The 15651-nt window shown below is 37.1% G+C and overlaps 1 protein-coding gene across 7 annotated transcripts in view; it reads right to left on the bottom strand.

The window, feature by feature from the left end:
* Window positions 1–15651, bottom strand: part of CD48 (CD48 molecule) — an 85918-nt gene that overhangs the window by 44793 nt on the left and 25474 nt on the right. For 3 of the 7 annotated variants that reach the window (XM_081491673.1, XM_081491674.1, XM_081491679.1), the window contains exon 1: window positions 958–1051. The exons of the other annotated variants lie outside the window; for them this stretch is intronic. The gene's annotated coding sequence lies outside the window, so the exon portion shown is untranslated. Of the gene's footprint in view, window positions 1–957; window positions 1052–15651 lie in introns of those variants that run through there. 7 annotated transcript variants of the gene reach the window in all.

Genomic DNA, 15651 nt, shown 5'->3' with positions numbered 1-15651 from the left:
CTTTTTTCTTTAAGTCCTCTATTACACCTTTAATTTTTATTTTCTTAACCCACTATTACCTTGCAAAAAAAAAAAAACAACCCTATTTTTAAAGCAAACTGCATACATGTATCTTATACTTTTAGTGTTTTCTTTTTTTACTTTTTTTTCCTGTTTTACTTTTTTTACTGTTTCTTTTTTTACTGTTTTATTGCTTTTTCTTTTTATATTGTTTTCTTTTTTCTTTTTTTATATTGTATTTTTTATAAGAGTCTAACCTCTACTCTAGATTTTTAATCTTTGTTTTACATAGTTGATATCAATTTTGTACATATAAGAACCCAATCTTTAGTACCCATTTTTACTCAGAAGTGTGATTACTGGCTTGATTACTCTCTCCCCCTATTGACGCTCTTTCTTCTCCCCCAGGGAACCTCTATTTCCCACCCTCCTCCTTCTCTTCTCAACCCAAATCTGTGAATCTCTGAGGGTGTTCTGGGCACCGGAGAACACTTCAGGAACAGAATACTGCCCAGATCTCTCTCTCCCCTCTTGATTCCTCCCTTTCTTTTCATGCTCACCTCTATTACCTTCCTCCCCCCTCTCTATGTATCTCTGTGAATCACTCTGAGGGTTCCAGACTGTGGAGAGCACAGAGGGAAGTGCTTACTGGCTAGACTGCTCTCTCCACGTTTGAGTCCCCCTCTTCTCCTCCTGGTCACCTCAACCCCCCCCCCCCCACCTCTCCATGTAACTCAGTGAACCTCTCTGGGTATCCCTCACTGTGGAGAATCTTCACCATTAACCTAAAAGTTTTATTATTGATGCTGTATGGATGGAGAAGTCTTGAGGCTACTGCAAGAATAAGACTGAAAGCCAGAGGAAACATTAATTAACAACAGATCATTCAAAAGCCTCCACATATACACTGAAACCAACCTCCACCCAAGAGACAATAAGTTCCAGAGCAAGACATACCACACAAATTCTCCAGCAATGCAGGAACATAGCCCTGAGCATCAATATACAGGCTGCCCAGAGTCACAACAAATCCATAGACATCTCAAAACTCAATTCTGGACACTCCATTGCACTCTAGAGAGAAGAAATCCAGCTCCACCCACCAGAACACCGACACAAGCTCCCCCAACCAGGAAGCCTTGACAGGCCACCTGTCCAACCCCACCCACAGTGAGGAACCTCCACAATAAAGAGGAACTTCAAACTACCAGAATACAGAAAGGCCACGCCTAACACAGCAATCTAAACAAGATGAAAAGGCAGAGAAATACTCAGCAAGTAAAGGAAAATGATAAATGCCCACCAAACCAAACAAAAGAGGAGGAGATAGGGAATCTATCTGAAAAAGAATTTAGAATAATGATAATAAAAATGATCCAAAATCTTGAAAACAAAATGGAGTTACAGATAAATAGCCTGGAGACAAGGATTAAGAAGATGCAAGAAATGTGTATCAAGGACCTAGAAGAAATAAAAAGCAGTCAATATATAATGAATAATGAAATAAAGGAGATAAAAGACACTCTGGAGGGAACCAACAGTAGAATAACGGAGGCAGAAGATAGAATAAGTGAGGTAGAAGATAGAATGGTGGAAATAAACGAATCAGAGAGGAAAAAAGAATCAAAAGAAATGAGGAAAACCTCAGGGACTTCTGGGACAATATGAAACGCCTCAACATTTGAATCATGGGAGTCCCAGAAGAAGAAGATAAAAGGAAAGGCCATGAAAAAATACTTGAGGAGATAATAGTAGAAAATTTCCCTAAAATGGGGAAGGAAATAGTCACACAAGTCCAAGAAACCCAGAGAGTCGCAAACAGGATAAACCCAAGGCGAAACACCCCAATATTAATCAAATTAACAAAGATCAAACACAAAGAACAAATATTAAAAGCAACAAGGGAAAAACAACAAATAACACACAAGTGGATCCCCATAAGGATAACAGCTGATCTTTCAATAGAAACTTTTCAGGCTAGAAGGGAATGGCAGGACATACTTAAAGTAATGAAAGAGAATAATCTACAACCCAGATTACTGTACCCAGCAAGGATCTCATTCAGATATGAAGGAGAATTCAAAAGCTTTACAGACAAGCAAGAGCTGAGGGAATTCAGCACCACCAAACCAGCTCTCCAACAAATGCTAAAGGATCTTCTCTAAACAGGAAACACAGAAAGAATGTTTAAACATGAACTCAAAACAACAAAGTAAATGGCAATGGGACCATACTTATCAATAATTACCTTAAATGTAAATGGGTTGAATGCCCCAACCAAAAGACATACACTGGCTGAATGGATACAAAAACAAGACCCCTATATATGCTGTCTACAAGAGACCCACCTCAAAACTAGGGACACATACAGACTGAAAGTGAAGGGATGGAAAAACATATTTCATGCAAACGGAGACCAAAAGAAAGCAGGAGTCACAATACTCATTTCATATAAAATAGACTTTAAAATAAAGGCTGTGAAAAGAGACAAAGAAGGACACTACATAATGATCAAAGGATCAATCAAAGAAGAAGATGTAACAATTATAAATATATATGCACCCAACATAGGAGCACCACAATATATAAGGCAAATACTAACAAGTATGAAAGGGGAAATTAACAATAACACAATAATAGTGGGAGACTTTAATACTCCACTCACACATATGGATAGATCAACTAAACAGAAAATTAACAAGGAAACACAAACTTTAAATGATACAATAGACAAATTAGATTTAATTGATATTTTCAGGGCTTTCCACCCCAAAACAATCAATTTCACCTTTTTCTCAAGTGCACACGGAACTTTCTCCAGGATAGATCACATCCTGGGCCATAAATCTAGCCTTGGTAAATTCCAAAAAATTGAAATCATCCCAGCCATCTTCTCTGACCACAATGCAGTAAGATTAGATCTCAATTACAGGAGAAAAACTATTAAAAATTCCAACATATGGAGGCTAAACAACACGCTTCTGAATAACAAACAAATCACAGAAGAAATCAAAAAAGAAATAAAAAAATGCATAGAAACGAATGAAAATGAAAACACAACAACCGAAAACCTATGGCACACTGTAAAAGCAATGCTAAGGGGAAGATTCATAGCAATACAGGCGTACCTCAAGAAACAAGAAAAAAATCAAATAAATAAACTAACTCTACACCTAAAGCAACTAGAGAAGGAAGAAATGAAGAACCCCAGGGTTAGTAGAAGGAAAGAAATCTTAAAAATTAGGGCAGAAATAAATGCAAGAGAAACAAAAGAGACCATGGCAAAAATCAACAAAACTAAAAGCTGGTTTTTCAAGAAGATAAACAAAATTGACAAGCCATTAGCCAGACTCATCAAGAAACAAAGGGAGAAGAATCAGATCAACAAAATTAGAAATGAAAATGGAGAGATCACAACAGACTCCACAGAAACACAAAGGATCATAAGAGACTACTACCAACAGCTATATGCCAATAAAATGGACAACTTGGAAGAAATGGACAAATTCTTAGAAAAGTATAACTTTCCAAAACTGAACCAGGAAGAAATAGAAGATCTTAACAGACCCATCACAAGCACGGAAATCGAAACTGTAATCAGAAATCTTCCAGCAAACAAAAGCCCAGGACCAGACGGCTTCACAGTGGAATTCTACCAAAAATTTAGAGAAGAGCTAACACCTATCCTACTCAAACTCTTCCAGAAAATTGCAGAAGATGGTAAACTTCCAAACTCATTCTATGAGGCCACCATCACCCTAATTCCAAAACCAGACAAAGATGCCACAAAAAAGGAAAACTACAGGCCAATATCACTGATGAACATAGATGCAAAAATCCTTAATAAAATTCTAGCAAACAGAATCCAACATCATATTAAAAAGATCATACATCATGACCAAGTGGGCTTTATCCCAGGAATGCAAGGTTTTTTTAACATCCGCAAATCAATCAATGTAATACACCACATTAACAAATTGAAAGAAAAAAACCATATGGTTATCTCAATAGATGCAGAAAAAGCCTTTGACAAAATTCAGCATCCATTTATGATTAAAACCCTCCAGAAAGCAGGAATAGAAGGAACATATCTCAACATAATAAAAGCTATATATGACAAACCCACAGCAAACATTATCCTCAATGGTGAAAAATTGAAAGCATTTCCCCTAAAGTCAGGAACAAGGCAAGGATGCCCACTTTCACCACTACTATTCAACATAGTTTTGGGAGTTTTGGCCACAGCAATCAGAGTGGAAAAAGAAATAAAAGGAATACAGATAGGAAAAGAAGAAGTAAAACTCTCACTGTTTGCAGATGACATGATCCTCTACATAGAAAACCCTAAAGATTGTACCAGAAAATTACTAGAGCTAATCAATGAATATAGTAAAGTTGCAGGATATAAAATTAACACACAGAAATCCCTTGCATTCCTATACTCCAATAATGAGAAAACAGAGAGAGAAATTAAGGAAACAATACCATTCACCATTGCAAAAAAAGAATAAAATACTTAGGAATATATCTTCCTAAAGAAACAAAAGACTTATATATAGAAAACTATAAAACACTGATGAAAGAAATCAAAGAGGACACAAACAGATGGAGAAATATACCGTGTTCATGGATTGGAAGAATTAATATAGTGAAAATGAGTATACTACTCAAAGCAATCTATAGATTCATTGCAATCCCTATCAACCTACCAATGGTATTTTTCACAGAACTAGAACAAATAATTTCACAATTTGTATGGAAATATAAGAAACCTCGAATAGCCAAAGCAATCTTAAGAAAGAAGAATGGAACTGGAGAAATCAACCTGCCTGACTTCAGGCTCTACTACAAAGCCACAGTCATCAAGACAGTATGGAACTGGCAAAAAGATAGAAATATAGATCAATGGAACAAAAGAGAAAGCGCAGAGATAAACCCACGCACCTATGGACACCTTATCTTCGACAAAGGAGGCAAGAATATACAATGGGGAAAGACAATCTCTTTAACAAATGGTGCTGGGAAAACTGGTCAACCACTTGTCAAAGAATGGAACTAGAACATTTCCTAACCCATACACAAAAATAAACTCAAAATGGATTAAAGATCTAAACGTAAGACCAGAAACTATAAAACTCCCAGAGGAAAACATTGGCAAAACACTCTCCGACATAAATCACAGGAGGATCCTCCATGACCCACCTTCCAGAATATTGGAGATAAAAGCAAAAATAAACAAATGGGACCTAATTAAACCTAAAAGCTTTTGCACAACAAAGGAAACTGTAAGCAAGGTGAAAATACAGCCTTCAGAATGGGAGAAAGTAATAGCAAACAAAGCAACAGACAAACAATTAATCTCAAAAATATACAAGCAACTCCTGCAGCTGAATTCCAGAAAAATAAACGACCCAATCAAAAAGTGGGCCAAAGAACTAAACAGACATTTCTCTAAAGAAGATATACAGATGGCTAACAAACACATGAAAAGATGCTCAACGTCACTCATTATTAGAGAAATGCAAATCGAAACCACAATGAGGTACCATTTCACACCAGTCAGGTTGGCTGCTATCCAAAAGTCTACAAGCAATAAATGCTGGAGAGGGTGTGGAGAAAAGGGAACCCTCTTACACTGTTGGTGGGAATGCAAACTAGTACAGCCACTATGGAGAACAGTGTGGAGATTCCTTAAAAAACTGGGAATAGAACTGCCATATGACCCAGCAATCCCACTGCTGGGCATACACACTGAGGAAACCAGAATTGAAAGAGACGTGTGTACCCCAATGTTCATCGCAGCACTGTTTACAATAGCCAGGACATGGAAGCAACCTAGATGTCCATCAGCAGACGAATGGATAAGGAAGCTGTGGTACATATACACAATGGAATATTACTCAGCCATTAAAAAAAATACATTTGAATGGGTTCTATTGAGATGGATGAAACTGGAGCCCATTATCCAGAGTGAAGTAAGCCAGAAAGAAAAACACCAATACAGTATACTAATGCATATATATGGAATTTGAAAGATGGTAACGATAACCCTATATGTGAGACAGAATAAGAGACACAGATGCATAGAACAGTCTTACGGACTCTGAGGGAGAAGGTGAGGGTGGGACGTTCTGGGACAATAGCATTGAAACATGTATATTATCATATGTGAAACAAAACACCATTCCAGGTTCGCTGCATGAGACAAATGCTCAGGGCTGGGGCAATGGGATGACCCAGAGGGATGGCATGGGGGGGGAGGTGGAAGGGGGGTTCAGGATGGGGAACGCATGTAAACCCATGGCTGATTCATGTCAATGTATGGCAAAAACCACTACAATATTGTAAAGTAATTAGCCCCCAACTAAAATAAATAAATTTATTAAAAATTAAATAAATAAATAAAAAAGAAAGGCCATATATGACAAAATCACAGCTAACATTACACTCAATGGTGAAAGGTTGAAAGCTTTCCTGACAACACTAAGAACAAAACAATGGTGCCCATACAAACCACTCTCATTCACATTAGAGCTGAAAGTCCTAGCCAGATCCATTAGGCAAGAAGAAGAAATAAATGTATCCAGTTGGAAAGCAAGAAGTAAATTTGTCTAAATTGTCTTAAAGACTCCACCAAAAAACTATTAAAACTAATAAAGGAATTTAGCTAAGTTACAGTATACAAAATCAACAATCAACATTGCATTTTTTCACTAGCCACAAAATTTTATTGTACATCAATCTTCCTGAAGAATCATTTGAGCTATTCATTTGATGACTATGAACATGTCAGGAGCTGTTTTATGAGTATACCTTTGGTTTGCTTGGCGAGGGAAAATCATGAGTCATTTTTATGTAACAATGAACTAACCAAAAAATAAAGAAAACAATCTTAATTGTGATAGAATAAAAAATAATGAGCTATTTAGGAGCAAATTTAACAAGGGGTAGATTTGTGTACTGAAAATTATAAGATTTTGATGAAAGAAATTGAAGACACACAAAAAAATTCTGTGTTCATGAATTGGAAGATTTAATATTGTTAAAATATTCACATTACCCAAAACCACCTATAGATTCAGTACAATCCCTAACAAAATTCCAATAGCATTTTTCACAGAAATAGAAAAATTTACATGAAACCGCAAGACCATAGCAATCCTGAGAAAGTATACATAGCAATCCTGAGAAAGGAGAACAAAGTTGGAGACAACACATGTCTGATTTCAAACTTTATTACAAAGCCATAGTAAGCAAAACACTGTACTATACTGTACTGGCATAAAAAAACAAACATATAGACCAGTGGAAAAGAACTGAGAATCCAAGAATAAATCCATGTAAATACAGTCAACTAATATTTGACTAAGGAGCCAAGACTGCTCAATGGGAGAAGCACAGTCCTCAATAAATGGTGCTGGGAAAACTGGTTATTCACATGTCAAAGAATGAAATTAGATCCCTACCTTATACCACTCACAAAAACTGAAAATGGATTAAAGATTTAAATACAAAACTGTGAATCTCCTATAAGAAAACATAGGGGGAAATCTCCTTGAAATTGCTTTGGTAATGGTTTTTTTAAATATGACAGCAGTAGCACAAATAACAAAAGCAAAAATAAACAAGTGGGGCTACATCAAACTAGACAGCTTCTGTACAGCAAAAGAAACCATCAGCTAATTGAAAAGGCAACCTACCGAATGGGAGTAAGTATTTGCATATTATCTATCTGATAAGGGATTAACATCTAAATATTTAAGAAATTCGTGCAACCCACACACCATTTGTTCATTGCAGCAATATTTACAATAACCATGATATGGAAGCAACCTAAAAATCCATCAACAGACGATTGGATAAAGAAGATGTAGTACATATATGCAATGGAATATTAGCCATAAAAAGAACAAAATCATGCTATTTGCAGCAACATGGATGGACCCAGAGGTTGTCATAGTGAGTAAAGTAAGTCAGACAGAGAAGATAGATATACTCCTATAAGAAAACATAGAGGAAAATCTCCTTAACGTTGGTGTTGATAATGATTTTTTTTTAATATGACAGCAATAGCATGAACAACAAAAGCAAAAACAAACAATATCATATGATATCACTTATATGTGGAATCTAAAAAATGATATGAATGAACTTACTTACAAAATAAATAGAGTAACAGAGGTATAAAACAGTCTTGTGGTTACTGGGGAAGAGAAAAGGGGAAAAATAAATTGGGAAACTGAGTTTGACATATACATACTACTATATATAAAATAGATAACTGATAAGGACCCGCTATACAGCACAGGGAACTCTACTCAATACTATGTGGTGGCCTACATGGAAAAGGAATTTAATGCAGAGTGGATACATGTATAACGTATTCACTTTGCTGTAGAGCAGCAAGTAACACAACATCGTAAATCAGCTACACTGAAATATACCACCATGTTAATGTTACTCCTTGTCTCTTCTAAGACGGAACTTTTCTATATACTTGCTAATCCACAATACATTTGTGTTCTTTTTGAGAGTTTTTACTAACTGTATTCATTTGCTGAGTTTAGCTGTGGAGTCAATACCAACAACTTATATGAGATCAGAGCTGGTCACAGCTTGTCAGGGGCACATGGTGGCAAGCTCTTCCAGTGTGCTTTCTAGTCTTGTATCGATTTGGTGTGATAATCATCTTAATGTGCTAACTTAGCCTGTCTTCTTTACTTCAAAATATAGTATTTTATATAAAAATCACCCTTAATTTCCACAAAATGGCTCCCAAAGTGATATGTAAGTCTCTTTATACTAATTTGCACAGCTAAGTAACTGACAAATGTTGACCTTCTAATAAGTTCCCCCTGACTCCCTACCTTTTTTGAAAAAGATTTATATTACAGTCAGCCTTCCATATCTGTGATTCCAGAACATGCAGATACCAAGGGTGATTAAGGGACTTGAGAATCCAGGGCATTTTGGTATGAGGTGGGCAGTCCTAGACCCAGCACCACCACCACCTCCCCATGATACCAAGGGACAGCTGTATATGAATATAGTGTCAGAACTTATAATTGGTGGCATGAGCTATGTGAAAGCAGAGACTAGGTATAGCAGACATCTCCATGTTTGTCACCTTACACACACCTTTGGTCTCCCACCTACTTCCCCCCATCCTCTTATGTAAGCCTGGCACATGGCACACATATCTGCCAGCAGAGAGCAGCAAAGAGTCAGGGAATTGGAGATGAGGTATCTGTTAGGAGTGCTATGGCCTGTCTGAAGGGGTCAGGTGGCTTTTCTTCAGTGGGGAGGAAGCTGGAACATCAACACAGAGGACAGAGGGCAAGTGGAGATGTACAGTTGGTGTATGGCTCACCAGCATTCCTCACATAAAGACTGAGACTTTGTCTATTTATGTTTAAGGCTCAAGGCCTGGTTCTTTGTAACTGATTAGCAGACATTTTAAATGAATTAATTAACATAATAGCTAATGTTTACTAAGGACTTACTAGGAGGTAGTCTCTATGCCACTTTAGTATCTATTATCTCCTTTTTAACACATTTATTTTTTATTTTTATTTATTTTTAAATATTTATTTATTTATTTGGTTGCACCAGGTCTTAGTTGCAGCATGCAGGATCTTCATTGTGGTTGTGAGATCTTTAGTTGCAGCATGCAAACTCAGTTGCTGCATGTCAGATCTAGTTACCTGACCAGAATTGAACACAAGCCTTTTGCACTGGGAGCATGGAATCTTAGCCACAAGGCCACAAGTGAAGTTCCTCATTATCTCTTTTAATATTTATAATCTTGTGGACTAAGAACTATAGTTATCCCCATTTCTCATGTGAGTAAACTGAGGCATAGAGCATTAAAGTCATTGTGGCCAAGACTAAACAGGGAGAAGGGACATAATCAGGACTCAAGTCTAGGAAATGTGGCTGGAGCATCTGTGTGCTCACCTACTCACTGGGTAATACTTCCAGAGAGAGAGAGAGAGAGAGGCAGGAGTTATACCAGGGGAAGTGAGAAGGAGGGCTGTACTGTGAGTAACAAGAACTGTGGACAATCTCTGGGTAAATGGACTGACAAAGAGCACATTGAGCATTTCTTATATCATTTCCCCTCCTATGTCCCATCTTCTCAAAGGGATTGAATGGAGAGCTGCAGAGAAAACTTGTAATTGTTTTGTCTTCCAACCACATTTGGAAATTACCATCCATTAAAGCAGGAGCAATGTCTTGCAGTCATAATAGTATTACCCTTTAGAGTTACAAAGTGCTTTCACATTCATTCTATAATTTTGACTCTACAACAACCCATGAGGTCATTAAGAGGAGGCAGTTTTTACTAGAAATACTCTGTACTCCAAAAGCCCCTTAGACTTTATCCATTGCAGTCCTTGCCCTCTGCTTTGTAACTGTTGCCTTATATGTGGAGTTCCCCAATAAAGCATGGTTTATTTGAAAGAAGAAAAGTCTTTCAACTGTATTTTCAACAGATAAAACAATGAGTGACACAAGTTATGTTAATGACAAATGAGGAGCACCAGGGTTTTGGTTCAGGACCCTTCACCACAGTACTTGTTGTAGGTCATTTGGTGTTTGGGGTCAGCATGTAGGGGTGGAGTGGTCTGGCCATGGTAATTGGCAAAAGAAACAGGTTACCCTCATTCCCAGAGATCCCTTCCCCAAAGGACATGCCACGATGATTGGTGGGACTATACTATAATTATCGATGTTTTGAAAATAAGATACTATTGAAAGGCTGTTTTTAAAATAAGTGAGTCCTAACAATACAGTCATGGTTTAAAGCAATAACCGTTTCTCACTTTCAGATGACATAGATTTCCTTTTGGAAATATACAAGCATTCTATTTTTTAATAAATTTTCTCTCACCTCTGTAGACTGAGGCAGTCTTCCCTTCACATTCTTCTCTGCCACTTTACCAATCTTCACAGAAGGCTGAGAACTGAGATCCTAAGAAATACCATACCTTTTCTGCTCTCAATTTTACTTTCCAAATAGAAAGAGGGAAATGCTGGGTATCACTCATAATTACTCAACTCTTAATGCTCCTGACACTCACTCATTTATTCAACTATGTGTTGAAGATCTACTGTGTACCCAGCACTATTCCAGTTCTGAGAACAGAGTTATGAACAAGCAAAGAAAGTCTCTCTTCTTAGAACCCTTAAATTTTAGCATGGTAGATCCTATAGAATGTTGACCTGAAATAGATAGATTGCCTAATATTTCTCTAGCAAAGATGGGTTTATTTAGAAATTAGTAGAAAGTTGAAATTTGGGGTCTGCAATCACGGCAAGCCATGTGCAAGTCCCCACACAGCCAAAGAAGGAGAATGCTTTTAAAAAGAGTAAAGATAATTTGGCAGGGCTGCTCTAAACAAAGTTCATGAAGTAAGTCTTTCTTTTTCCCTCTTGGGCTTTGTTTTCATCTCAGGACATGAGAGATCCCCCTTCTGGTATCTCAACTCTAATTGAGATTTCTATCTATTAATTTTTCATAGGAAAAAATAATAAAGCAGGATAAAGAGATAGAGAGTAAAAGATTAAGGAGTGTTGTTATATCAAGGGGATCAGGGGGCTCTCTTTAATAGGTAACATTTAGTGAATCTTAAGGAAGAGATAGGCATGTGGGCATCTGGGAGAAGAGCTTTCTTCTACTGCAAAGACCTTGAGGTGGGAGTGTGGTGGAGCATTTTAGGAACAATGAGGTGGTGAGTGTGATAGACGTGAAATAAGTTGGGGAAAGAGCTAGGAAATTGTATCAGAAGGTAGCCCAGGGCTATCACGCCTACCTAATTAGAAGCCCTGAAAGGGAGTTTGTACTTTATCCCAAGTAATATAGGAAACAACTGGCAAGCAGAGAAATGAGATGATCTGATTTATATGTTATAAATATCACTCTAGTGGTCTGTGAAGAGTAGATTACAGAGGGCCAAGGTACAAGTAAGGAGATTTGTTAGGTAGCTGCAGCAATAGTGCAGGAGGAGATGGTGTTGGCAAAGGTTGGTAAAGGTGATAAGAAGTGATTAGGTTCTGGGTATTTTCCAAGGTAGAGCCAATAGATTTTTTTGATAAATGGACATAGCATATGAGAAAGTGGAGTCAAGAATAATTAAAATTTTTTGGCTTGAAAACTTGAAGAATGAGTGACAATTTATTGAGATGAAGATAGGTGGATAAAGTAATAAAGGATAGGGAAGCAACAGTTTGATTTGGCATTTAGATACCTGTTAGACATTCAAATGGAGATGCTGAGTAAGTGGCTGAATATACAAGACAAGAATTAAGGAAAAAGTCAGGGCTGGAAATAAAATTGGGCATTTCAAATCAGGAGACTGAATGAGATAGACTAAGGAATTGGGATAGATAAAGAAATGAGTAAGTCTAAGGACTGAGGGCTTCCCGGGTGGCTCAGTGGTAAAGAATCTGCCTTCCAAGCAGGAGACATGGATTCAGTCCTTGGGTCGGGAAGACCCCCTGAAGAAGGAAATGATTATCCACTCCAGTATTCTTGCCTGGGAAATCCCATGGACAGAGGTGACCCTAGAGTTCATGGGATTGCGCTGAGTCAGACATGACTTAGCAACTAAATGACAATAACAACAAGGACTGAACTCAGAGACTTTTCAATATTTACAGATGGGAGAAATTTACAACATTGAGTAAAGGATAATAAGAGAAGCCTGGGGTAGGAGAAAACCAAGAGAGAACAGAGTTCCATGAGCAAAAATATCCCACGAATATTTGAGGGGGTGACTACTGAATAAGTCTCTGCTAAGTTTCACTTTTCAAAGGTAATTAGTTTCTGTTTTTAAAAGCATAAACTTTTTAAAATTCCTCTTTTCAGTTGTGTCCTAATGGGGCATCCCTAGGAATTTTTTTAGTGATCTCATTCCACCCCATCCATGCCCCTTCCCATTTCAAAAATATTTTCTCTTCATATTTTCCCAGAAGCCTTAGCATGATCATTTCTAGGACAAGAAAAGCCATAATATCTTCATTCTGCTAATAAAATGCTGTGTTACCATGGGGAAAATACCTCTTTGTCTCTTAACTGAACTAGGTCAAGATTAGTAAACAAGTGAGCGTCAAGTGAGAGGAATATCTTGTATACAATATGGTTGTTTGCTTGAGTCCTGTTCACTGCCTTATTAGTTCTCATACTTTGTCTACAAATTCCTTTGGATTTTCTACATCAGCAGTAATATGATCTGAAAATATGATAATTTGTCTCTCCTCTTATAAGCCACACATATTTTTTATTTTTCTTGTCTCAAGAAAAAGTATTCAAAGAAACATTGAAATTTCTCCAAATTTGGCAAAAGGCACAAACCTACGGTTTCAATAAACTGAATAAACCCCAAACAGGAGAAACTCAAAGAAATACATACCAAAACACATTAATATCAACCAGCTGAAAGCTAACAAAAAAGAAAAAAAAATCTTCATAACAAAGAGAAACAACACATAAACTACAGAGGAAAGTAATTTAAAGGACTGCTGATTTCTCATCAGAAACCAATATGGGCAAGAGAAGTAACATAATGTTTTTCAAGTGCTGAAAGAAAAGAATTGTCAATCTAGAATTCTATACCCAGGAAATGAAGGTGAAATCAAGACATCCTCAATGTGAGGGAAAACTAACATAATTTGTCACCAACAGACCTACCCTAAAAGAATGGCTAAAGGAATATCTAGAAACAGAAAGAAAAAAGAAAGAAACTGGTAACATCAAGCATATATAAAGAAAGAGCAATGGGAAGAATAAAAATATATGAGAAAATATAATGGACTATCTTTCTCTTTTCTTTCCTTTTTTTTTTTCCCACTCCATGCAGCTTGCAAGATCTTAGTTCCTAACCGGGGATTGAACCCAGCCCTTGCAGTGTAAGCACTGAGTCCTAACCACTGGACAAATAGGTACTTTCTTATCCTTCCCCTCTGGAGTTTTCTAAATTATGTCTGATAATTGAAGCAAAAATTATAACTTTACCTGACATGATTCTCATTGTATGGAGAGGTTTTATTTAAGATAAGATATTAAGGAGTGATGGTAAAGGAATCTAGTACAGATAAAGTTTCTACACATTAGTTGAACTGGTAAATAGATCATAAAGAAAGAAAGGGAATTCCAGAAAAACATCTACTTCTGCTTCATTGACTACGCTAAAGCCTTTCACTGAATGGATCTTGACAAATTGTGGAAAATTCTTAAAGAGATGGGAATACCAGACCACCTGACCTGCCTCCTGAGAAACCTGTATGCAGATCAAGAAGCAACAGCTAGAATCAGACATGAAACAATGGACTGGTTCAAAATTGGGAAAGGAGTACATCAAGGCTGTATATTGTCACCCTGCTTACTTAACTTATATGCAGAGTACATCATGTGAAATGCTGGGCTGGATGAATCACAAGATCCCCAGGAGAAAAATTAACAATCTCAGATAATAAAATGATACCACTCTAATGTCAGGAAGCAAATAGGAACTGGAGAACCTCTTGATGAGAGTGAAAGAAGAGAGTGAAAAAGCTGGCTTAAAACTTCAATGGGGAAAAAGTGGAAACAGTGGCAGATTTTATTTTCTTAGTCTCCAAAATCACTGTGGATGGTGACTGCAGCCATGAAATTAAAAGAAAAGCTATGACAAATCTAGACAGTGTATTAAAACACAGAGACACTTTTCAGACAAAGGTTCATATAGTTAAAGCTATGGTTTTTCCAGAAGTCATGTACAGATGTGAGAGTCGGACCATAAAGAAGGCTGAGCACCAAAGAATTGATGCTTTTGAACTGTGGTGCTGGAGAAGACTATTGAGAGTCCCTTGGACAGCAAGGAGATTAAACCATTCAATCCTAAAGGAAATCAACCCTGAATATTTGTTGGAAGAACTGATGCTGAAACTGAAGCTCCAATGCTTTGGCCACCTGATGTGAAGAGTTGACTCAATCCAAAGACCCTGATGTTGGGAAAGATTGAAGGCAGGAGGAGAAGGGGACTACAGAGGTTGAGATGGTTGGATGGCATCACTGACTCGATGGACATGAGTTTGAGTAAGCTTTGGGAGTTGGTGATGGACAGGGAAGCCTGAAGTGCTGCAGTCCGTGGGGTCACAAAGAGTTGGACATGACTTAGCAAGTGAACAACAACAACAACAAAGTAATGCTTTAAGCAATCATTTAAAAATCTATTGAGATACATGCAAGATACACTATATACAAATCAAAATGGAATTTTTTTTTTTTATTTAAGTAACCTATGGAGTGGCCAGTAAAGCAAAAAACAGGAGAACAAAAAATTCAGAAGAAACCAGAAGCAAACAGTAAAATGGCAGGCTTAAGCCATGATTTATCAATAATTACATTATATAAACCAATGGAATGGAATAGTGAACCCCAAAATATACACACACAAGTATGATTAACTGCTTTTTGAAAGAGGTATAAAAGCAATTCAATATAGAAAGGACAGTCTTTTCAATAAATGGTGCTGGAACAGTGGGACAACCACGTGTTATGGATACAAGACCCTTGTAGAATAAATGTATTATAATACAAATATCTTCTCCCACCACATGGCTTTTTTTTTTTTTACCATTATAATGATTTCTTTTGATTAAAGAACT

This window comes from Giraffa tippelskirchi, chromosome 5, assembly GCF_054371585.1.
Source record: "Giraffa tippelskirchi isolate mGirTip1 chromosome 5, T2T-mGirTip1v1.2.pri, whole genome shotgun sequence".
NCBI classification, from domain to species: Eukaryota; Metazoa; Chordata; class Mammalia; order Artiodactyla; family Giraffidae; genus Giraffa; species Giraffa tippelskirchi.
This window is presented reverse-complemented; position numbering and strand designations above follow the sequence as displayed.